This window comes from Schistocerca serialis, chromosome 9 (genome assembly GCF_023864345.2).
Source record: "Schistocerca serialis cubense isolate TAMUIC-IGC-003099 chromosome 9, iqSchSeri2.2, whole genome shotgun sequence".
Classification (NCBI taxonomy): Eukaryota; Metazoa; Arthropoda; class Insecta; order Orthoptera; family Acrididae; genus Schistocerca; species Schistocerca serialis.
Genome location: NC_064646.1, coordinates 213,817,160 through 213,842,490, shown reverse-complemented (window position 1 = coordinate 213,842,490; position 25,331 = coordinate 213,817,160). Strand labels below are relative to the sequence as shown.

The following is a 25,331-nucleotide window of genomic DNA, read 5'->3' as shown; positions in this document are numbered from 1 at the left end:
CCTATCCGCATCTTCTACCAAGGATGACACAGTGGTTGGATGGTCCTGGTAGGCCACTCATGGCCTAAAGACAGAATGCTTAAAAAAAAAAAAAGCCTTATCTTAGAAAATAGATTAAGGAAAGGCAAACCTACATTTCTAGCATTTGTAGACTTACAGAAAGCTTTTGACAATGTTGACTGGAATGCTCTCTTTCAAATTCTGAAGGTGGTAGGGGTAAAATACAGGGAGTGAAAGGCTATTTACAATTTGTGCAGAAACCAGATGGCAGTTGTAAGAGGCGAGGGACATGAAAGGGAAGCAGTGGTTGGGAAGGGAGTGAGACGGGGTTGTAGCCACTCCCCAATGTTATTCAATCTGTATATTGAACAAGCAGTAAAGGAAACAAAAGACAAATTCAGAGTAGGTATTAAAAGCCATGGAGAAGAAATAAAAACTTTGAGGTTCACCGATGACATTGTAATTATGTCAGAGACAGCAAAGGACTTGGAAGAGCAGTTGAACGAAATGGACAGTGTCTCGAAAGGAGGATATAAGATGAACATCAACAAAAGCAAAACTGGGATAATGGAATGTAGTTGAATTTAGTCGGGTGATGCTGAGGGAATTAGATTAGGAAATGAGACACTTAAAGTAGTAATGGTGTTTTGCTATTTGGGGAGCAATATAACTGATGATCGTTGAAGTAGAGAGGATATAAAATGTAGACTGGCAATGGCAAGGAAAGCGTTTCTGAAGAAGGGAAATTTGTTAACATCGAGTATAGATTTAAGTGTCAGGAAGTCGGTTCTGAAAGTATTTGTATGGAGTGTAGCAATGTATGGAAGTGAAACATGGATGATAAATAGTTCAGACAAGAAGGGAATACAACCTTTCGAAATGTGGTGCTACAAAAGAATGCTGAAGATTAGATGGGTAGATCTCTTAACTAATGAGGAGGTATTGAATAGAATTGGGGAGAAGAGGAGTTTATGGCACAATTTGATTAGAAGAAGGGATCGCTTCGTAGGACATGTTCTGAGGCATCAAGGGATCACCAATTTAGTATTGGAGGGCAGTGTGAAGTGTAAAAATCGTAGAGGGAGACCAAGAGATGAATATACTAAGCGGATTCAGAAGGATGTAGGTTGCAGAAGGTACTGGGAGATGAAGAAGCTTGCACAGGATAGAGCAGCATGGAGAGCTGCATCAAACCAGTCTCAGGACTGAAGACCACAACAACAACAACAACAACAACAACAACAACATTGGTACATCACATAAATAATGGAGAAGCACTGAATCAAACTGCAGACATAATAAAGTTTATGGTACAACTTGCCAAAAAAGAGGGGATCAGTTGGTAAGATGCATCGTGAGATATTAAGGAAAAGCAATTTGGTAAAGCTGTGAAGTGTGGAGGGTAAAAATCATAAGAGGTCAAGGCATGCCTACAGTCAGCAGGTTCAAGTCAAAGTAGTTTACAACAGCTATGCATAGATGAAGAGGCTTGTACAAGGCAGACTATCATGGCGATCTGCATCAAACCACATTTTCAACCAAAGAACACACCAAGGACATTTACTTTCTGAATAAAGCACTTATGGTTTTCATGCAGTAATGTGACATAACATTGTGTATCATAAAAATAAAGTAGCAGGCATTAACAACAAAGTCATGGTACCAATTGATGCAATTTGATATTTAGGACAGTTGAAGACAAATCAGGAAAATAAATAAACATAAAAATGACACCGAGTCACACTAAATATGGATTTTAAGAGTAAGTGTTCAATGAGTTTGAAAATGAAAACTTACAATCATTGTATGTGTCCAGTTATGACTTAAAACATTGAGACAGACTTTTAATATGAAGAACATTCAAAGACTGAGAGCTGCTGAGAGATACAAGTTGTAAACTGCTAGGAGAGACCAGGAAAAAAAAAAAGAAAAAAAAAAAAAAAAAAAAAAAAAAACAGACTGAATTGGAAGATGTAACTATGATTCCATCAGGCTATCTGACATTTGCAAAACATGAATAGACAGAGACTGGAGGTTTATTTGAGCAAAATACTTTATTGCAATCACTGAATTTTGTGAAAAAGCTGAACAGGGTCTTTGAAAATTATTACTATCTTTGAGGTCTCATCGGAACATAAATTCTGAAGCAAATCCCTCTCAAATGTATGACTACTCAACAGGAAGTCAGTAAGCAATTACTATTATAACCCAGAGTGACAGGATCAAGAACAGAACACAAAACATAGAACATACAAAACATATACAACTACACAGCAAGGAATAAGCAATACATAGAGATGTGAAAACTTATTAGAAAACACAGCACCCCTGGTGGCTGGTGCGGAAGCTGTTTTACAGCTGTGTTTCACTTGTAATTGTGCACATGTGACATTACACCATTAAACACATGAGAATCACTGGATGGCACAAACTTGACTGTTGACTGCAGCAATGGCATGCAACCATGTGGCAGACATTACGTCAGCCACCGAAGTGGAAGCAGACCATCATCATGGAATTGGGAAGAAAAATGTGTGTGGTGGCCAGAACAGGATATGCGCACATAATGTTGGTTTGTGATGTCTGGTTGTTGCCCACATAGTAAAGATTGGAACAGGAGGATGCTGAAGTCTTTGTGCTCTGGATGGTGGCTCTTCCTAGAAAATGTATGCAGGCTTGATTCACTTGATGGCAACGGTTATGGATTTCTGCTTACTATGATGTCCAGTGTCTGTACGCTTTTTCATACAACATGGCAGGGGGCTAACAACGGCAGTTGCAGTAGTGGCTTGACACTGACCATTCAGAGCATCAGTGCATGCAGCTTTCTAACTCCTGGAGCATGTAAGTGATCAGTGTTCCATTTCTGTAGGCTGTGGACATCATACTTGAGTGATGCACTCTCTTACTTACTGAAGGAATTTTGATTGATCTTGCATTGCTGAGTGGAGTGAGCTGGCCGCATTAAATTGTCCAGGAATATGCAACGTTTTACCACATACAAATTCCATAGCCAAGGAATCCAAGCCCTGCTTATGTCTCATTCATAGGGAACTGAGAACTATCAGGAGGGCAGAAGTCCAGGACATTCCGTGACACTTTATCACTGCCATCAGGGAATGATACCATCTTTTGATCATTCCATTACTGGCAGGGAAGTAGCTGGTAGTCTTGTGATGCATGTATTTACAGAACTTTGCCAGCTAGCTGAACAAACCCGATTCAAACTGCTGACATGATCATAGTTATGTTTAGCAGGCAGCCTTACCTCGCTAGCCAAGTTGATGTGAACGCAGAGGCTAAAGTTTCTGCAGTGATGTTGTCCTCTGGTGTTGCCTCCAGCAAGCATGTAAAACAATCAGTCACTGTGAGCAGATATCACTGGCCATTCAATGGAGGAAACAGCCCTACCATGTCAAGGTGCATATGAGAAAAATGAGAGGCTGCATCTGGAAAACCACTGGTGTGCAAGTGAACATGATGGGACACTTCACAGCATTGACACTGGGGCATATCCGTGTACACTTACGGAATCTCTCTCCATCCCTGGCCAGATGAAATGTTAGGACACAAGGTGAAAAGTTGAGTATGCTACAGGGCAGCACAGACTGCAAAACCGTTGATGATTTGCGGCCATAATGCAGTTGGTAAGAATGGTCCTGCTCTTCCCAGTGAAATGTGATTACACAATTGAGCCTCCTCATCAGGGATGTTGACCTGTTGCAACTTAAATGCTAAAGTGGTGTTGTTGATGAAGGTCTGAAGCTCTCAGCTGTGCCTGGCCAGTTCTGAAAAATCTATTGGTCACGACATGCTGCTGATGCATGAACAGAGTCTGTCAGCTCACCGTCAATGCCAGAAATGTGCTTATGTATGTGCTACATTAACTTATAAATTTCAGATGGTTATACTGGCAGGGAGAGCAGTTGATGTTATTCTGTTTGAAAGCATAGATTAGCAGCTTGTGATTCGAGTAGATCAGTGAACATCTTTGCTTCTGTAATCCTCTGGGCCTGCTGTGTAATAAATGTCTTTCAAGGGCATACCAAATTTGTACAATCAGTTACGCTGCTATGAGTATTATTGTTTTTACTTGAACAATAGACCTATTTGAGCAATACAGGGTGTTTCAAAAAGGACTTTACGATTTTGAAAATTCATATGAATTAATTCATAGTGCCTACAGAGGAGATCGTAGTGTCAGTTTGTAGGGAGATACATAAAGTTTTGTCCCACATAGTTCATGAGTGCTGAATCACACCATAAGGAGCTCTAGCAGCAGTTCCATTAAAGATGGGTGCCTTCACTGGACCTGAGCATGCTAACTGTGTGTTATGGTCTGAAGAAACCACGTCAGTGACAACACTTCAGAGTAATTTCCATACCAAGTATGCTAAAGCCTGAAATTCATGAGTGGCATAAATGTTTTGTAGAAACAGAGTGCTTGGGAAATCATCAGGTCATCCAAGCACATCTGATGTCTTTGAGTGAGTGAAATAATGTTTTGTCAACAGCCATACAAAATCGACCAGTCGTGCATCTCGCTAACTGCGAGTCTCACATATGACTGTTTGGCATGTGTTGGGAAACTGTTCACATTTGAAGCCATATAGATTGACAACTCTAAAAGCAATAAAAGACACTGATAAAATTGCTCGCAGGAAAAAAATCATCTTTTCTGACAAGTCGACTTTTCACTTAAGTGTCATGGTTAACACACATAACTGTTGGATTGGGGGCAGTGCAAATCCACAGCAAACATTGCAACATGTTCATGATAGCCCTAAACTTAGTGCTTTTTGGGCATTGAGGAAGAACAAAGTGTATGGCACCTTTTTTCTGAGAGAGAAGCATCAACGGGATAGTGTACCTGAATATGTTACAGTAATTCTTGATACCACAGACTGATGAGAACAACCAAGAATGAAATGTTTACTTCATGCAAGATGGTGCACCACCCCAATATCTGTCTGATGTCTGAGATTTTCTCAGTGACAGCTTTCCAGGTCAATGGATTGGCTGTGATGTGCCAATTGCAGGGCCTCCACATTCCCCGGACCTGACACCACTAGATTTTTTTAATGAGGATTTGCACCTCCTGTACCGGCTTCTCTACATGAACTTAAAAGCAAGAATTTACACTGCCACTGATCAAATTACAGCTGTAATGCTACAGCAAGTTTGGGAAGAAACTGACTTCCAGTGAGTCAGGAGAACCAATAGAAGCCACACAAAACACCTTTAGTCTTTTTTTTTTTTTTAAAAAAAAAAGAAAAAAAAATCAGCTCTATGTCTTCTATCACTAAATTTATATGAATTTTTAAAGTTGTAAAGTCCTTTTTGGAATACCCTGTACAGCCATTAACAAGCTAGCTGTAATAGGAAATTTTATAAATTTTGGTACATTTGGTGCATTTCATCTGAGTTGCTTATGAATAATATGATAAATTTTGGTACATTTGTCATATTTCATCTGAGTTACTTATGAGTAATATGATTTTACATATGTTTTACAGTTCTGTCTTCCATGTAATATTGTTGTTTCTGTTGCTGTCTATTTGTAACTGATTATGTTTAACACTGATGTAGAGACAATAATCAGTTGTAGTACATTCTGACATTCATTTAGTAGCGGTTAGAAATAAATCTCATACTGTAGTTGATATTTAGTGACAGTTGTATCACTGTTACTCTAATATACTGAAGTACTACAGAAACCCTGGTATAGGCATGTGTATTCAAATACCGAGATGTATAAACAGGCAGAATACGGTGCTGCAGTTGGCAATGCTTAAATAACACAACAAGTATATGGCACAGTTGTTAGATTGGTTAATGATGTTACAATGGCAGGTCATCAATATTTAAGTGAATCTGAATGTGGTGTTACATTCAGCACACAAGTGATGGGACATGGCATCTCTGAGGTAGCGATGAAGTAGGGGTTTTCAATACAACCATTTCAAGAGTATACCATGAATGTCAGGAATCTGGTAAAACATCAAATCTCTGACTTCACTGCGGTTGGAAAAAGGTCCTACTAGATTGGGGCCAATGACGATGAAGGGAATTGTTCAACATGACAGAAGTGCAACCCTTCCAAAAAATTGCTGCAGATTTCAATGCTGGGCCATCAACAAGTGTCAGCATGTGAATCATTCAAAGAAACATCATTGATATGGGCTTTCATAGCTGAAGGCCCACTCGTGTACTCTTGATGACTGCATGACACAAAGCTTTACGCCTTGCCTGGGGTTGTCAGTGTTGACATTGGACTGTTGATGACTGGAAACATGTTTCCTGGTCAGACAAGTCTCATTTCAGATTGTATCGAGCGGATGTATGTGTAGTATCGAGTGGATGGATGTGTACAGTTACAGAGACAACCTCATTAATCCATGGACCCTGCATGTCAGCAGGGGACTGTTCCAGCTGGTGGAGGTTCTGTAATGGTGTGGGGTTATGCAGCTGGAGTGATATGGGACCACTGATACATCTAAATATGACACTGAAAGGTGACATGTAAGAAAGCATCCCGTCTGATCACCTGTATCCATTCATGTCCATTGTGCATTCCAACAGACTTGGGCAACTCCATCTGGACAATGCAACACCCCACATGCTCAGAATTGCTAAATACTGGCTCCAGGAACACACTTCTGAGTTTAAAACACTTCCACTGGCCACCAATCTCCCCAGAAATGAACATTATTGAGCATACCTGGCATGCCAAGCAAGGTGCTGTTCAGAAGAGATCACCATCCCCTACTACTCTATGAATTTATGGACAGCCCTGCATGTTTCTTGGTGTCAATTCCTGCCACCACTACTTCAGACATTAGTTGAGGCCATGCCATGTCATGTTTCGGCACTTCTGCATGCTCGCGGGGGCCCTACGTGATATTAGGCAGGTGTACCATTTTCTTTGGCTCTTCAGTGTAGTAACCAGTTGTGTGTTATGTTCTGACTTTTCATTAATGATGGTCAGAAATAAACTTAATTTCCAGTTTACATTTTGTAAGATTATCTGCAGTATTGTGTGGTTCAATCTGCTGCCTGCAATTCCATCAGCGGTGTTGTTGGGTTATTCTGAATGGATATCAGTAGTGTTGTGTTATTTAAGTAAAATTTTTTTCTGGTTGTAATATGGTTTATCCAGAATCAAGGTGGATGAAGTTTCGATTAATTGTTTGTATTTTAGGTCAATTTATTCACTGAGGATTAAATGTGGATAATTTCTTGTGTGGAAAATAAACAGCAACAGAAACAACAATACTGCATAGAAGTCAGGACATGAAAAACGTATGTTAAATCATATCATTCATAAGTAACTCACATGTAATACAAAAATGTATAAAAATTTATAAAATGTTCAGTTATAGATAGCCTGATGATGGCTGCATAGAAAAAAATAGTACTCATAGCAGCATAGCTGGTTATACAAATTTATTATGTCCTTGTTGCTATTTGCAGCTGCAAGTATTTAACTGTCTCATACACAGCCAGGGGCTTGTGGTCATATGCACTCCAACTCTGTTGCAATGGTGACAATTTGCATGAGAAGTACACAAGTGGTTGCCATGAATCATCTGACCATTATTGCAGTAACATGTCAACAGCAGTTTGACTTGCATCTACATCTAATGCCAAAGGCACATCCAGCTTAGGCTGTGCAAGAGGTGCCGTGTTTGACATACACTGTCAGAAGGCCTCAAAAGCAGAGTACATTGGGTCATTCCACTACAATGGAACTCCATTCAAGCCTTTGGACCAGTATGTACTGCGTTCAATGGATCTTACAGCTACAGTAGTGGATGTCGGTGGTAAAAATTTAACATTCCTAGAAACTGGCAGAACTCCTTGATTGTGGTCAGTTATGGGATCTGTAGAACTGCTTTGACTTCATCAAGTTAGCCATAGAGAGCCTGCTGATGATATTCCATGGCCTAGAAATGTTATCTCAGGTTGCCCAAACATCCAATTTGCCATATTTAATACCACATCAAACTGCTCCAGACGTTTAAATACCTCTTGAAGATACTGGTTGTATTGCTCCCTGGTGGTCGAATACACAAGTATATTGTCTAATACACAAAGAAAAAGGACAGTCCTAACAGAAGGGCATAAATACTCTTTTGGATGGTTTTGGCAGCGTTTTGCAACTCAAATATTGTGAATCTGCTTTCAAAAAGCCCTAATGGGGTGAAAATGTCTTCCTCCACCAAAGGAATCTGCATGTATTCCTTGGAGCAGCACAAAATGCTGAATATTGTTGGACCGTGTAGCATGTAATTATAATCATGCAACAAAAGCACAGGATATTGATCAGTTACAGTTCTGGAATAATATCTTGGTGAAAGCCTGCTGCTGTCAGTCTGGTAATGCTGTTGACCAACTGAGTGTCGGGTACATCCTGTAAGTGATGGGAATGTCTAAAAAGGTGAGTTCCTATAATTAGATCCATGATGTCAGCAGTGGTGAAGCCCCAAGAGAACAAGCAATGCAGTGCCATATTCAACTCAATCCACTGCATTCCATACATTGAGATGGATGAGTTATTTGCTGTGGATAAACAGAATTCCATCAGTGGTCTACACCTACACACTGAATTTCTCAGGAGAATGCTTGAATCCGAGATGGTGTCTATCAAATACTTCTGGCTGGACTTTCTATTACTAATGAACAAGTGTGAGGGCAGTCAGTTCTGTCTACTATCGACTGCCTCTGGAATTTGGGAACAAACATGGTACTGTGCATTTACCCACATGTTCACTGAACCTATGGTGGTACCAACACATGGGTTCCATGCATGAGAATGCAGCATTGGTTGAGATCAGCTTCTGGATCTCCAGCAATAATGTCCTCTACCATTCCAAGCCCCACCAAAGAGTTGAACTCTATGCACATGACTGTTAGTGTCACGATCATACTACGGCCTGTCACTGTCACTGCACTAACCTGGGCGGGTGCAACAGACTGTCGAATTTGGTTGGTGGGCTCCAATGACATTTCTGTTTGTAATACCATGATCACTTTGACCTGCAGCAGTGATCCTCTACTTCACAGAGTGTGTAGTAGATTGTCAGGAATGGTAACTGTATCCACTTTGCTCTGCAAGTGATATAGATATTGCAATGGCTCGCAAGCATCTATGTCTTCTTATGTCAACACTTGCTAGATTCACTCCTCATGTGATGCTGTGACTCTCCATATAACTTCTGATTTAAGCCTTTCATATGAATTCTCTTGAGATGGTGCAGTAATTACATGTTGTACTTCCATGGCATGGTGGTTGTCAAGTTGACTTGTGATGAAGTGAATTTCGATGAATCAGCTGTAATTCCAGCATAGCAAAAGATGGCTTCTACTTGCATGAGCCATAGGATAGGGTTCTTCAACCAGAATTGGAGCAAACAGGCTCCTAGTCTGGACATAGCTGGAGCGTCATTCATCTTGTGTAATATGTAAATACAATGGCAATTATTCCACACTCTTCAGCTCAAATCAGGTCGGGGTCGCCACTTATCAGGTACATTTAAATTTAGACCATCCAACCTTTGCAAAATGTGAACACAATACAACTGTATGTTTACTGGAACAAAATATTTTATTGTAGTCACTGCATTTAGTGAGCAAGGTGGACAGTGGGCACTGCAATTATTACTATCTGGTGAGTTTTGATCAGAACATAAATTCTGAGGTGTATAATTCTGTAATGTACAAATGCTCAAGAGGAAGTCAGTAAGCAATTACTACTGTAATCTGGAGTGACAGGCTCAAGAACAAAACATAAAGCACAGAACATACAAAACATGTAAATATTCACAGCAAGGAATAAACAATATACAGAGATTTAAAAACTGGTGGCTGATGCAGAAACTACTTTACAGCTGTACTTCACTTGTTATCATATACATGAGACACTACACAACTAATCACATAAGCATCAATGGTTGGCACAAACTTGGCCATTGATCATGGTGGTGACATGCAACTGCATAGCAGATTAGGTTAGATTAGATTCAGTTTTCATTCCATAGACCCAAAAATGAGATTATTCTTGTGGGTGTGGAATGAATTAGAAAGGACAACATAAAACATTTGAATACAATACTCACTACCTTAATCATTTGTCAGGAAATTGCCATAATAGGTGAATACATTACAGTAAACTGGAACTGCTAAATTTTACAGAAGTAATACTCTGTCAGAATGAAACATAGTTATACAGTTCTAATAAATTTATCATACACACAATATCTAATCTTGACAGTTGTGACCAAGTGCTGTCAAAACCGAAATTTAACAGAGAATTTTACTTAAGCTTGTCTAACAGTCATAGTTAAAATATTCATCTATATCTGTTTAAATAGCGCTTTGTCCGAAACCAAGTTTTTAACAGTTGCTAACAATTTATTGAAAATGTGTGTTGCTGAATATTGGACCCTTTTTGGACCAGGTAAGTGATTTTAGATCTTTATGTAGATTGTTCTTATTCCTAGTATTGGTACTATGTTTTGAGCTATTGGTTAGAAATAGAAATACATTACTTGCAACAATTTCAATAAAGAATATATATACTGAGAAACACTGGTCAGAGTACAAAGTTCCTTGAACAGCTTTCTACATGATGTTCTTGAATTTACACCCCACAAATGAGTCTTTTTGCACACTAAAAAATTTTGCTCAGTTTTATGAACTACACCAGAATATGATTCCATATTATATAACAGAATGAAATTAATGACATAATAGAATGAAAGTAAGCAAAGTACGCAAGTTTTTTTTATATTTATATCTCCTACATCTAACATCATTCTCACTGCAGTCACAATGGAGACTGGCTGGACATGCAGCCAGGTGAATGGATAACAGTAACTGGGTAAGAGACAAGAAAAGTCAAGATGGCAACCTAATGAAAGGTAGGTACATAACGTTAGAAAACATTCAGAAGCAGAATAGATTTATGTAGCTGTAGATCATAATGTATGGAAAATTCTAGATCAGAGGACATCAACTGAGTGTTGTTGTTGTTGTTGATGGTGGTGGTGGTGGTGGTAACGGCGGTGGTGGAAAATGCTCAATCACTATCACAATTCTGTTTATCTTACATGTAGAAAGAGTTTCAAGTTTTTTCTGTCAAGAAGTACAAAATATTTTCATCTCTCACCAGCCTTTTTCAAACTGAAAAAAATGTGGTAGAGATTTCCTGTTTCCTGCAAGTGCATGTTTTGATAATTAAACAAACTGCCTGCAAAATAGGAACTTGGGAAATGATTCCATCATTAAAAATTATAAGTGATAGAATCATAATGTAGAATTCTCACAATCTGAATAACTCAATACACTTTTCTTTGTCACTTGATTCAAGAATTGGTCATAATTGTACAATATCAGCTTAACTCTTCCTAAGACATTGTATGGTAATCAATATTATCTTTATTGTTAATAACTGTACCACTGAAGGTCCATGACCCAAAATTTAAAGCTGCCATAACAAACAAATATTTTTAAGCTAAGCTGAAAACTTTTTGAAACTCTCTCCAGAAGCTAATGCGTATTTTCAGGAATTTTTCTCACAGAAAAAGCCAATATCCTCAAATTGTTGATAGCAATGATGAAATGTCAGATGGAAGTAGTAGCAGATGTCTGCTCACTATACACACTCTGACATTAACATCAACAGTTTTGAACTGCTACGTGTTGTTTTGTATATATTACAGTTTTTTCCATAATTTTCTTATAGCACCTATTTAAGAATGTAGTTTAAAATCATGCTTTTTAGTTTTCATTCACTTTGTGTCTTCTCAGAGCTAAGATCTATGTTCAGCAAATATCTGTGCTCTTTATATCCTCTTGTTTATGTCCACCAGCCATCTAGACGTTATTCATGCAACTAATCAGATGATAAGTACCCACTAGTTGTTACTTTATTGCATTTTAAGCATATGCTAATATTTTTCAGTTTATTGTAAAAGTAGTTTCATGTTTGTGGGGTCATGATTAATTGGAGCGATTGTAGTGAAGATGAAAGTAAATTATGAGGTGAGGTTCTCCCAAGGACGTGTAGATTATGCAGTTGAGATGAGAGAATCATGGAACAGGGAAAAAAGATTTATGCCATTCAGACAGGATGACAAATGGTGTATTTCAACTTATGTATATGTATGTTGAAGGGGGGGGGGAAACAGAAAACTGGGACTGGGAAAAGGTAACACCTAACAAGCAAAAGGAGAAAATCTCAGAAATCACATTTAAAATTCCAGTTAGCAATCAGTCTGACTAGTTACCTGATACAGAAGTGCCTCAATCAGTTTTTGAGCAAGGTAGAGGGCAACAGGCAGGAACAACTTTAAGACTAGATTGGTAGAAATATCAAATAGAAAGAAAAGTGTCCTGCTCATAGGTAGCAGATACAGGAGGGGTGTACGCCAAATGGTACAGGAAGAGTTAGGACTAGAATACTGTACCAGTTCACAAACATCAAGAAACCTAGTGCCAAGCTTAGTCAGCTGACAGAGAGCACAGGGGTTCACGCAGCAATTTTGGTGCAGAAGATCAGGTACTTACACTGTAGGAGGAACAACTTAGAGTACAGTATTATAAGTAACCTGGAGGAAACAGCTTCATCAACAGCACACACTCATGTGGGGTTTGTGGAGGTTTTCCAGCACTATGGCCAGTCTTAAATTAACAAAGCTGTCAACCATGTAAACAACCAGCTCTATGAATTGCTTTTGACTGAAACAAAGTCTCATGTCTGTGCTGTATTTGTTCCTACTACGGGAATGGGGATAAACAAATCATTGCCTGCACTTAAATAGGAGGGGAAAGGGTAGGACAGGTTCACGGAGTGTCTTGTAAAAAGGGTAAGAAGGCCACAAGTACACAAGGCAAAACTCCTGTAGTTACTGGAGTTGGAAATGCATTTTTTTTAGGTTAGAATCATATTACAGACAGACAGTCTTGAGAGAAATAAGAAGAGAACAGGACCATAATATATGTAACAATTTTCAGTAAAGTAAAATTAGTTTGTTTCATCAGAACTTTACAGACGTGAAGAAAAAGACAGATGAGCTTTTTGTATGTCTAGAAGATGTCAAAATTTTTTCACTGATAGATGTTCTATGCCTCTCTTAACACCATGTAACTAAGTGATGGAGGAGTTAAATATCATCAATTAGAGACTAGTATCATTTTTTTCTAGAGTTAATGCAGAAAAAGGAGGAGTTGCAACATATGTAGGAGTTGCACACTAAGTAAAAACATTGAAACAAGCAGTTGTTATGTAGATTGTTACCTAGAAGCCTATAGTTTTGAGCTGTTAGTACAGAATACTTCTCTTGTAATAAATCTGTAACAGTTTACAATTTCCATCTAGAAACTTTCAGCCGTTTATGAGAAATCTATACGCTTTATTGAGCTACTTGTCAACAAGAGGAAATAGTTAATATTATGAAAAGGGTAGACTTCTACTCACCACACAGAGGAGAAGTTGAGTTGCAGACAGGCACAACCAAAAGACTGCTACAGATGTGAGATTTTAGCCAAAACGCCTTCTTCTAACATGGAAAACAGACACCTAGTCATGCAAGCACAACTCACACAAGATGACCACTGTCTCTGGCCAGTGGGGCAGACATTCTTATTCGAGGTGATCGACAGATCACAATCAAATACCTCACTGCTTCTCCATTACAATGCAAAGCCTCACACTAGTCTGCACACCCAAGAGGGGCTCACAAAACTTCATTGTACTGTTCTTCCTCATCCACCCTACAGCCAAGATCTTGCAACTTCTGACTTCCATCTGTTTGGTCCAACGAAGGATGCACTCCACTGGAAGCAGAATGCAGATGATGAGGAGGTTATTGATGCAGGAAGACATTGCCTCCAATGTTAACTGATAGAGAGTGGTGCCATGCAGGCATACAGGCTCTCCCAATAAAGTGGTGTGTGTTTATCACCGTGAATGGAGACTATGTTGAAAAACAGGGTTTTGTATCCAAAAGAATGGGGAACAATATGGTGTAATGGAATCCCAAATAAAATAAACTTGCTTAAAAAAAGTGTTGCAATACTTATTGAATGACCATTGCATTACTGTGCTTCTCAAACAATTATGTTCAGCTATTTTTGCTCTTGGTACAATTGATACTCTTGAAAACAAACAAATCAGCGTCCTGACATATTTTTCATATTTCCACACAATAATGCCTTAAGGAGTAATTTTCTGGTCTAACTCATCACTTAGAAAGAAAATATTGCTAGCACAAAGCGGAACAGTATGAATAATGTGCGGTGTTCACCTGCAGTTGTCATGTAGGTACCTCTATAAGAAGCTACGGATTCAACATCATTGTGACAATACACATATTTGTTAACAAAATCCATCATGAATAATTCAGCACAATTTTATAAGAATAGATATATCCGTACCTACAACACTAGAGAAAAAATGACCTTTATTCCCTACTATTCTACATGCAGCAACAAAAAATTTTCATCATTTACCCAATGATGTTAAATGTCTACAATGTAGGAAAAGACTGATTGCCATTTACCATAAAACCATAAAGAAGACATGTCAAGCTGCAGGCAGGCACAATTAAAAGACACTTATATAAGGCTTTGGCCTCAGCCTTCATCAGTAAAAGAGTGTCACACACTATTCAAACACACAAGCAAGCACACAACCACCAACTCCATCATCTAGGGCCAGAATACTGGAATTGGCAATCATGTGTGCATGAGGTATGCTTGTTTGTGCAATGCATTAAAACAAGCGTTCAGTTCAGAGTGCTGTCGAATGTGGAAAAAAACCGCAAATTGGTGTTCATAAGAAGAAGAACAACACATAAAAGGCAACAGGAGCGTAATATGTAAGAAATTGTCCACACAACCTGCCACTGATGATGACTTGCAGAAAATAAAGGCAAAACGCATATGGCACTAAAATTGTGTTTTATTCAGTTGCTGTCAGACGGTCCATAAGTAAAAATTATCAATATACCATAATAAACTTCACATAAGTGTCTTTTAATTGTGCCTGTCTGCAACTTGATGTCTCTTCTTTATGGTAAGAGGCAATCTGTCTTTTCTGCATTGTTGATATTCCTATCTGGAGTTTCCATTAAACATTAAATGTCTAACAGTTAGCAAAGCAAGTTTTAAATCTAACCTAAAAAATTTATCTGAGATAACACTTCTACTCTGTAAACAATTGCTTATTTAAAACATTGTAACCTGCAGCAAAATATTTACCCAGATGGCGAAGAAAGACTGAAATTTTGCAAAAAAGATCTTGCTCCAATAAAAAACAACTATGTTATAATGATTGTCTCCCCAACTGACATATATTTGTGACAAACTGTCCCTTATTTCATAATAATACAAAACAAGCTGTTCTTCTTTGAACTTTCTTGTAGTCCTCAGTCAATCCTACCTAGTATGGATCCAATACTGCACTGCAACACTCTAACAAAGGATGGACAAGTATGGTAGACCTGTTGCATCTTCTCAGTGTTCTGCTCATAAAAAGCAGTATTTGGTTTGCCTCCTCTGTAAATTATCTATGTGACTGTTCAAATTTAAGTTTTACATTATTATAATTCCTAGGTATTTTGCTGAAATGATAGAATTTAATTTTGTGAGATTTATTGTGGAACCCCAATTTAACGGATTCCTTCTACTACTCATGTAGATGACCTAAAACTTTTCATCATTTAGGGTCAACTGCCGCTCCTCACACCATACAGATATCTTCTCTAAATCATTTTGCAATCAGTTTTGATCTTCTGAAGACTTTACTAGATGGTAAATGACGGCTGCGCTGGCATACACTCTCACAAGAACACCAGTTAGCACTAGGAAACATTGTATAGTAGGCACTGAACTAAACAAGCCTATGACAAGAGAAGACCAAGACATGCCCCAAGACTACATGCCAAAAACGCCCCAGGGCACCGTTTTCACAGGTCACTGCAGCTGACCAAGCTGTCTCAATCTCAGTACCTCAGTACGTCGCATCAGGACTCAGTTCTCATTGCACTCAATATGTTGCACTGTGCTCTAGTCTTCCACAGTGATAGTCATCACCTCACACCTCATCTAGCTGTGAGGGAACATTAGTCATTGTATATAGTTGTGATATGAACATGTACAAGATTCAAATATTAGCGTATGTTATTTGATTGTTGTTAACTACGGAACTTCAGATTGGACATAATTAAAGTTAAGTACTCAATTGGTTCCTGTAACAAAGTGTATTTTAAGTGTACATTTTGTGCTGTAGTGAGAGGAAACTGGCCACCCACCTATCATATCACCCCCTCCTCATCCTCCCAGGAAACAGAAAACATTGCAAGAGGGCACAGCCACAACAAGTGACAATGAGTCTGATCAAGTTTTGTTTGCTTTTCAGGTGTTCTCGCTTGTTACAGGGGAGCTGTTGTTATAGTGATACTATTTGCTCATTCGTTTTTGTTGGTGCACGTATTACATTAGGGGAGCTGCAGAACTAATCTACTTCTCTTTTCAGAGCCTTTTCATATTGGTTTTCTATTTGTCTTTTCATATTTTGCTGTAATTTGTTTGCATTAGAATTGCTGTCTTACCCCCTCCACCCTCTGCCCCTCAGCTGCAGACTGCTCCTGCTCTGGAACTAAATCAGATTTTTCAGTTTCAGAACCAGCAAATCACTACATTGCTGCCTACTGTACAGCAACTGTTTGCTGCACAAGCAGTATTGGCTGCCCAACTGACCACCCAACCGACCCAATAAGTGCCACCAAACAACATACCACCATTTCCGCACTTCTATGAAAAAGAGGAGGAATGTCTCGAATATCTCACCCAGTTACAGACCCACTGTCAAGTACATCTGATTCAAGGTACTGTGAAATCTCATTATTTCCTGTCCATCGCAGGAACCCCTGTGTTTTGATTAATTCAAAAACTCTTCCCTAGGTCATCTCCCAACGCACTCTCCTATGATGAAGTAGTAGGTGCATTAAGTTAGTATTACGAACAGCAGATTCAGGTCACAGCAGCCAGATTTCAGTTCTTTTGCCGTAAGAAAAAGCCAGAATAGGCATACCGTCAGTGGTATACTGACTTACAGGGTCTTACTAGGAAGTGTAAATTCAAGTGTAACTGTGGCAACGTTTATAGTGACATGATGATCCACAATGTGATCACCTACAATGTCCCTGATAGCAGAATTAGAGAAGAGATTCTCAAGTACTCATGTACTTCACTCTATCAAGTGCTGCAAATATTAGAAAACTTCCGATCCAGTGGCATAGCCACTGATAAATTTGGTCAGATCCCAATTTGTTGGGTCAAGTTGCATCTTGCCTGCAACTGCCCCCTCAGCTGTCACAATTAGCATGCACAGAGATGCGCAGACAGCTTAATAAACAAGTAGCCAGGCTTGTAAATCTAGTGCAGTCTAACCCACAATGGTTAGCTCACCATAAGCAGCAAGACTGCCTGTTGCATAATGCGACATGTTTACTCACATGAAAAGATAGGCCATATCCAGTCAGCTTGCTCGCAATGGCAAAAGAACGTAAATTCTGCCTGCTCTCACGACACCAGGTCTCATGCACATTCTATGAATGCAGTGTTTTCAAAATTGACTACAGGTTCTAAATGGGTTGTGATCTCATCTCACCTTAGTGCAGCATGTCACCACCAACAAACTATTTGTAACACTAAAAGTTGCTGGACATCATGTCGACTTTCAATTGGACACAGGTGCTTCTGTAACTTTGCTTAATCGTTCCATGTATGAACAGTTAGGCTCACCATGCACTTCACTACATACAATGGACAGGAAATCCCTGTGCTTGGACAGTTTAGTTTACCTGCCACTTACAAATCTCTCACTCGGTCAGTGAAATCTACTGTATTGCAACCAAGAGATGTGCAAATATTTTTGGCTTAGGTTTGTTTGGCTTGTTTGGCCTTAGCATCCATGACAATGTACTTCAAAACTACAGTCAATCGACAGATATTCTCAGCTTAGGCTAAGGCTCAATCCCCAAAGCAACAAGTGCACATAGACTTGGCAGAATCATTTTGCACTCATTGGCTCATAGTGTAGAGTTTTTTAGCAAGTTCCCATTTGGGGTGCCTATGAATGCTACCATGTCACGTAGTACCATTCAAGTATTGTTCTCAATTCTTTTGCATTGAGGGATTACCTGAAGTCATTGTTATGGGCAACAGACCTCAGTTCACATCACATGACTTTGAACAGCTTTATGAATGAAATGGAATTTGTCATTTAACAAGCACCCTGTTTTACCCTTAGTCCAACGGAGAAGCAGAACACTTTGTATGCACTTTTAAACAACAGATGGCCAAGCATCACGCCTCCCACACATGGGAACAGGCAGCACAACTCTTTCTTGCCTCCTAATGTTCCCATCCATACAACAGACCATCACCGGCGGAACTTCTGCATGGCGACGACCATGGGAAACTCCTTCATTTATTCCAGTCACTGCAGTGTCTAGCACCACTGATGGTACACAAATATCACTTTGCCACTTTGTACCATGTGATCTTGTTCTTTACATGGTTTTTGGCCGATGTCAGCACTGGGAACGAGGCCAGATCCAGAAACACAATGGCACATACATGTATCTAATCGCAGGTCCCAATGGTTTGCAGCGCTGTCTCTAGAATCAAATTCACTTTGTCATTTGCCCCAGGATTCTGCTGCCTTTCTTCTTCCAGATTTACAGTCTCATGGGCCCATGTGGCCTTCACATCTGCCTGCTAGTGCCGCCACGGCACCCCAGGATGATCCAATGGAGAGAGCGCCCTTGTCTCCACTGTCGCTGCTCTCCAACTCAATGGACATGGACCCTCCATTGTTGTCGCCGTCATTTCCCCAGGAGCTGCCTAGGGACTGGAAGTGTATCCTGAGCAGTGTTTTCAGGAGGATGTTCCTCTGCTCTCGCAAGCCAGATATCAGGGTATGGTTCTCCACAGTTACGGTTCCCAGCTCATCTCTATGTCGAGGTTCCTGCCTCTCCCCTCATTGTCATTTTCACCTCTAGTACACGACAAGAGTGTGGCGTTTTGGGGGAGAGGGATGTGCTGGTGTATGCCTTTGCCAGCACACCAGTCAGCAATAGGAAACATTCTATAGTAGGTGTTGAACTAAGTGCGTATGTGACAAGATAAAACCAAGACAAGCTCTCAGGCTATGTGCCGATAATGCCCCCTGGGCAGCGTGCATATAGGCTGCTGCCACCGACTGAGCTGTCTCAATCTCAGTACCTCAGTAGATCACATTGGGACTCAGTTCACATTGCACCTCAATACGTCGCACTGTGCTCTAATCTTCTGCAGTGACAGTCATCGTCTTGCACCTTAGTGTGAGGGAATGTTAATCACTGTACATGGTTGTGATATGGATACGTCCAAGATTTAAGAATTAGTAAATGTTATCTGATTGTTGTTAACCACAGAACTTCAGACTGGACAGCACTGAAGTTAAGTACTCAATTGGTTCCTGTAATAAAGTTTATTTTCACCATGTGCGCATTTTGTGTTGAAGCGAGGGGAAGCTGGCCATCCACCTATCATACCACCGTCTCCTCATCCAACCAGGAGCCACAAAACATTACAAGAGGGCACAGCCACAACAACAGAATCAACTGCAAAACTCTATGATGGCTGCTCAGATTGTATCCTAATTCACTTATATAGATTATAAACAATAGAGGGGCTATAACATTTCCTTTGGGAATGCCGGTTATCACCTCTGTTTGACCTGATGACTTCCCATCAACTACTACAAAGTGTGACCTTTCTGACAGGGAATCATGATCCCAGTTGCACAAATCAGAAGATACTCCATAGGCACACAATCTAATTAGAAGTTGCTTGTGAGGAATGGTATCAAAAGCCCTTTGTGTATCCAGAAATATGGAACCACGCTGAGATCCTCTGTTGATAGTATTTTTTACTTTGTGTGAATAAAGAGCTAAGGGTATTTCACAAAAACAATATTTTTTGAATCCATGCTGACTATGTGTCAATAGATTATTTTCATTGAGGTAATTCATAATATTCAAACACAGTGTATGTTTCAAAATTTTACTGCCAATCGACATAAGTGATATGAGTCTGTAATTCATCGTATTACTCCTAATTCCTTCCCTGAATACTGGTGTGACCTGCACAATGTTACAGTGTTTAGTTGAGGATCTATCATCAAACCAGAGATTGTAACATTACTGTTAAGAACAGATCTATTATATCAGCAGACTCTGAAAGGAATCTAATTAGTAGTAATTTAAGTTGCTTTGCTATGAAATAGGACTACCTCTCTGTCCCTATTTGAAATTCCTTCCTCATGTCAACACATTCTGAAGAGGTCATTTTAGCTCAAGTTTTTTTAACTTTAAGGACTTTATTTTGTTATGTCTCTACCCAAATCCAACAGTAAACTGTCCTTTGAAAAATTAGTACAAATGAGTTTACTATCTCAGATTAATATTCACATTAATATGCTACCTGATTTATATTAGCAACAAAGGGGACTGGGCCATTTGTTAATAATTCAACTTTGAAGTTTTGTGATATGAACTGTGCAGCCACACTGCACCATATACTCTTGAAAATTTATTTCTCCCCTATTTCTGAAAAGTTATCATGTTTATTCATATGATTATGTAAAACGATAGCTCTACTTGAGAGCACACCAAAAATGCTGTGAACTATATCTTATTGAAAGTGATTTGTTTACAACTAGCTAAAATGTGATTTAAATTGTTGTACTGTGAAATTCATTGAAATTGTATATGAAATTAAGTAAACTTTTGCAAACTGTATATCAGAACATGTAGGGCAATATGTGGCCCATTTTTTTAATGTAATTAACTACAAAAATCTCATGACATTTAACTTTTATTTTGTAAATCTTACATTTAACAATGTATTCAACTGTTTAGTTTTATATAAAAAGAGAGGGAGAGAGAGAGTTAGTCTGTCAGTCAGTCATCGAGTCTGCATTATTGTCTTTCAGAAGTTGTTTGTGTGAGTCTCTTTCAGAGGCTGTCAGATGAGAAATCTATATTCCAACAATGTACATGCTAATCGGTCACAATATAAGACAAGAAAAGTGATATACTCTGTGTTTTATTTAAAAATTAGTACATCAGCATCACCAAACACTCGGACTTTCTGAAGCAACAACCCTTGAGGATATCAAAGTTGAGTACCTCATCATATGGAGCAGCTAAGTTATTATCTGAACTTTCATTAACTGTGGTTAAAATTTTTAAGTTTTTACTCGTCTTCGTACTTGTGAATGGTGGAGGCCCAAACTATTCAGTTGCTCTGATGTTATGATTGAGAATTCACTACTACCACTGTCCAATTATAGGAAGAACTACAGAAACTGTATATTTTATTTTCACTCAGCGCCAGTGGTAATTAAAATGCTTTCCTCCTCTCACACATTTAAGGGTATCATTTTAGCTACTCTGAGAATATCTAGTTCCAAATTACTCACATTGGTAGATGCTTTTGATTTGAATTGTGGAATATTTACTTTGTTTTCTTTGGTGAAGGAATTTCAGAAAACCTTTTTAGTGATTCTGTTATAGTGGCACTAATTGGCTATCACAAAGTTAAGGTGTTGGTTGTGTCTTGCCACCGATGTACTTCACATACAATCAGAATCTCTTTGGATTTTCGATGAGATTTTGAAACTGAGTTTCGATGAGGAAACTATTAAAAACATCTTGCATTGAAATTCGTGCTACATTTCATGCTTTGCAAAACTTTGCTAACTTTGGGGGCTTTGTGGTCTTTAAATTTGACATGCTTTTCTCATTACTTCTGCAACAGTGTTTTACCTGCTTGGGTCAGCTCTTTCTCTTATTCATTTATTTGGTATAAATCTTTCCATTACTGTTGACACCATTTCTCTGAATTCAAGCCACATCTGACCTATGCTTGCACAGTTAGTTTGCAAGGAGTGGAAGCAGTTTCATAGAAGGTGTCATGTGGATTTTTATCTGCTTTTTGAAATATATACACATTTTGTTTATTTTTTGTGGTTTTAGATGTTACAGTATTCAGTCTTGCTACAATGACATTGTGCTCACTAATTACTGTATCCATCATGAAGCCCCCAATTTGCTTGGGACTATTTGTTGCTGAGAGGTCAATTACATTTTCACAGCTAGTGGATTCCTGAACTAATTGTTCTAAATATTTTTTGGAGAAAGCATTTCATATGCTTTCGAATGACTTTTTATGCTACCACAGACTTTGAAAGTCTATTTTTGCCAACATATCAAGGGTAGATAAAAGGCACCACCAAATATAACTGTACGAGTGGGATGCTATTTGAAATGAGACTCAAATCTTCTTTGAATTGTTTGGCAACTGTATTATCTGATTCGGGAAGTTAGTAAAAGGAAACAATTATTAATTTTGGTTTTTCAGTACAGCTTCCATCATTAATTACTCAATAGACCTATCACTCTCAGTTTTTATACAAGATAGACTACTTAAAACAGCAACAAATTTGTCATCACCAACTGTATTTAATCTATCCTTCCTGAACATCATAAGGTTTGTAGCAAAAATTTCTGTTGAACTTATCTCTGGCTTTAGCCAGCTTTCAGTACTTACAACAATCCGAGCTTCAAGACTTTCTCATAATGCCCGGAGCTCTAGTTCTTTCCCAACATAGCTACAACAGATAACTACTATATTACAAATGGTTCCTACATCAATACTCATCCTATGTTTGGCCTGAACCCCCCCCTGAGATTGAAACTGTTTTCGTTATTTCACAAGACCATCTGACACAAAAAACTGCCGAGTCCACTCCATGCAGCCTCTGCTTCATATGTAGTCACCTACTGTGTGTGGAGGGCCCCTGACCCACTATGCAGTGCAGAGGACCCCTGACCTATTAAGCGAGACCCGATACCGCATCACTCCGTGGCACACGTCAAGGAATCTACAGCCTATGTGGTTGCAGAACCATCTGCACCTCTGATTCAGACCCTTCACTCGGCTCTGTATCACAAGTTCACAATCAGTGCTGTCAGTGAAGCTACAGATGGTGAGCTCTGCCTTCATCTCATAAGCAAGAATGTATTTTGAATGTATTTCTTCATGGATCCAAAAATATGGAAAATGCATGGGGGTGATAGTGGGACTGTATACAGGGTGTGTAAGGCCTTCCCAGCAAGACTTTTGCAGTGTCCATGGGTTGTTCATTGGTTTGGGGGAGGGGATCAAACAGCCCCATTGGATTAGGGAAGGAGGGGGAAGGAAGTCTGCCATGACCTTACATAGGAACCATCCCAGTAATTACCTGAAGTGATTTAGGGAAATCACAGAAAACCTAAATCAGGATGGCTAGTTGTGGGTTTGAATAATCACAGTGTACACGGGAAAATCTTGGAAATATATGAGCGGGGCCACAGAGGAAACATGGTACAAGTTTCCCGTACTCTATCTCTTAGAAAAACTGAGAGTAAAGAGTGATTTTTCCTCTCTTTCAGTATCTGTATCTAATTGTTTTTCTAACATGCTGCATACATTTATTAGGGTGAAGGAATACAGAAAATGCAAGAAGCACCAGATTCAGTTGTATTTTTAAATTCTGAGTTTTTCACTCTGGTTTACTTATCCCTGTCTTGTTGCCTAGTAAGTACACACTTATCTTTTGTTGCAAATATTATGATAATTTATTTTTAATTTCATTTTGAATATTTTTAGAAGTTACAAATATGTACTTACACAAAGAGACTGTCTCAAGTAGATGTACTCAATGGAAGGTAATAACCAGAATATGAACCTGAGATACAAGTGGCAGAAACAGAGCAACAAGACATGTAACTATTTAACTAGCCAAAACATTATGACCACTGCCCACCATGAAGTTGGATGGTGCCTGGTGGCATTGTGGGCACATGATGCAATAACAAAAGTATTCAAGCAGAGCAGATACAGATGTGGGATCACCATAGTGAAGACATGGGTTGCAAAGGGAGAAATCCATTGACATAAGTGACTTTGGCAAAGGGCAGATTCTTATTACACAGAGCCTGTGAGCGAGTATCTTGAAAATGGCGAAGCTGGTCAAACATTCACATGTTACTGTTATGAGCATCTATGGAAAAAGGTAGGGCAGTGAAACTACCATTAGGCACTAAACAGTTGGATGTCCACAACTCTTCACAGAATGTGGGGTTCAGAGGCTTGTCTGCTTTGTAAAGTAGGATAGATGGTGGCATGGCGTATCTGCCAAAAGAGAACAACGTTGATTCACACATAAGTGTTTTGGAGTGCACTGTTCATTGTGCACTGTTGAACACTGAGCTCTGCAGCAGGCCACTTCTACATGTTCACTTGTTGACCCAACAACATCACCAACCACAGTGAGCAGCAGAGCATTGGGATTCAACCATTAATAAATGGAAATGTTTTGGTTCTTCATGTGAATCACACTAGGTCATCTTGTCGTCTTCGCAAAGGCCATCATCAAGGTCAGCAGCAGATCAATGTGTGCAGTTTGCAACAGATACAGGCTGGTGAGACCACTCTTATGCTATGGGAGACATTCTCCTGTGCTTGAATGGGAGGAGACATTCTCCCGTGCTTACATGGGAGCTGTGGTAGTAATCGAAGACATGCTGACAGCTTGGAACCACCTGCATCCCTTCATGTTTGCTGTCTTCCTTGACAGTGATGTCATCTTTCAGCAGTATAACTGTCAATATCTCAGAGCCAGAACTATACTGCAGTGATTTGTGGAGCATGGCAATGAACTCACTTTGATGTCTCAGCAACCAAATTTGCTTGATGTACATCCAATGGAACCCACCTGGGTAGCTATTGGGCACAATCACTGCATACACAAAACAATGGCCCATTATTTGCATGAATTACATGACCTGTGTGTATACATCTATGAAATAAACTGTCGGATCCCTGATACGCAGAATCAGTGAGGTATTTCATTCCAAAGATGGACAAACAAGCTTCACACAGGTGGTCATAATGTTTGGGCTAATCAGTGTAAATGATTAAGGTGAAATTTTATTGAATATTCTAATTATGCAGTAATGAGCATAAATGAAGTAACATACTAGTGAGATTGGGGAGAACAGGGTGAAGGGGCAGAAAGCAAGCAAAGTTATCATTTTGAAGCTGTATTACAGCAAACCTTCACATTAGTGACACAGATGTTGCATATAAGAAATGTTATTTGTTTCACAATGAATGGAGCAGAAAGGTCTAAATTTGACACTATTGTTTCTATAATTAATAGACATATG

General features: G+C 39.2%; 1 protein-coding gene across 1 annotated transcript in view; it reads right to left on the bottom strand.

Annotated features, from left to right (window-relative positions):
- Nucleotides 1-25,331, bottom strand: part of LOC126419495 (RIMS-binding protein 2-like) — a 268,550-nt gene that overhangs the window by 68,893 nt on the left and 174,326 nt on the right. The gene's annotated exons all lie outside the window — the stretch shown is intronic.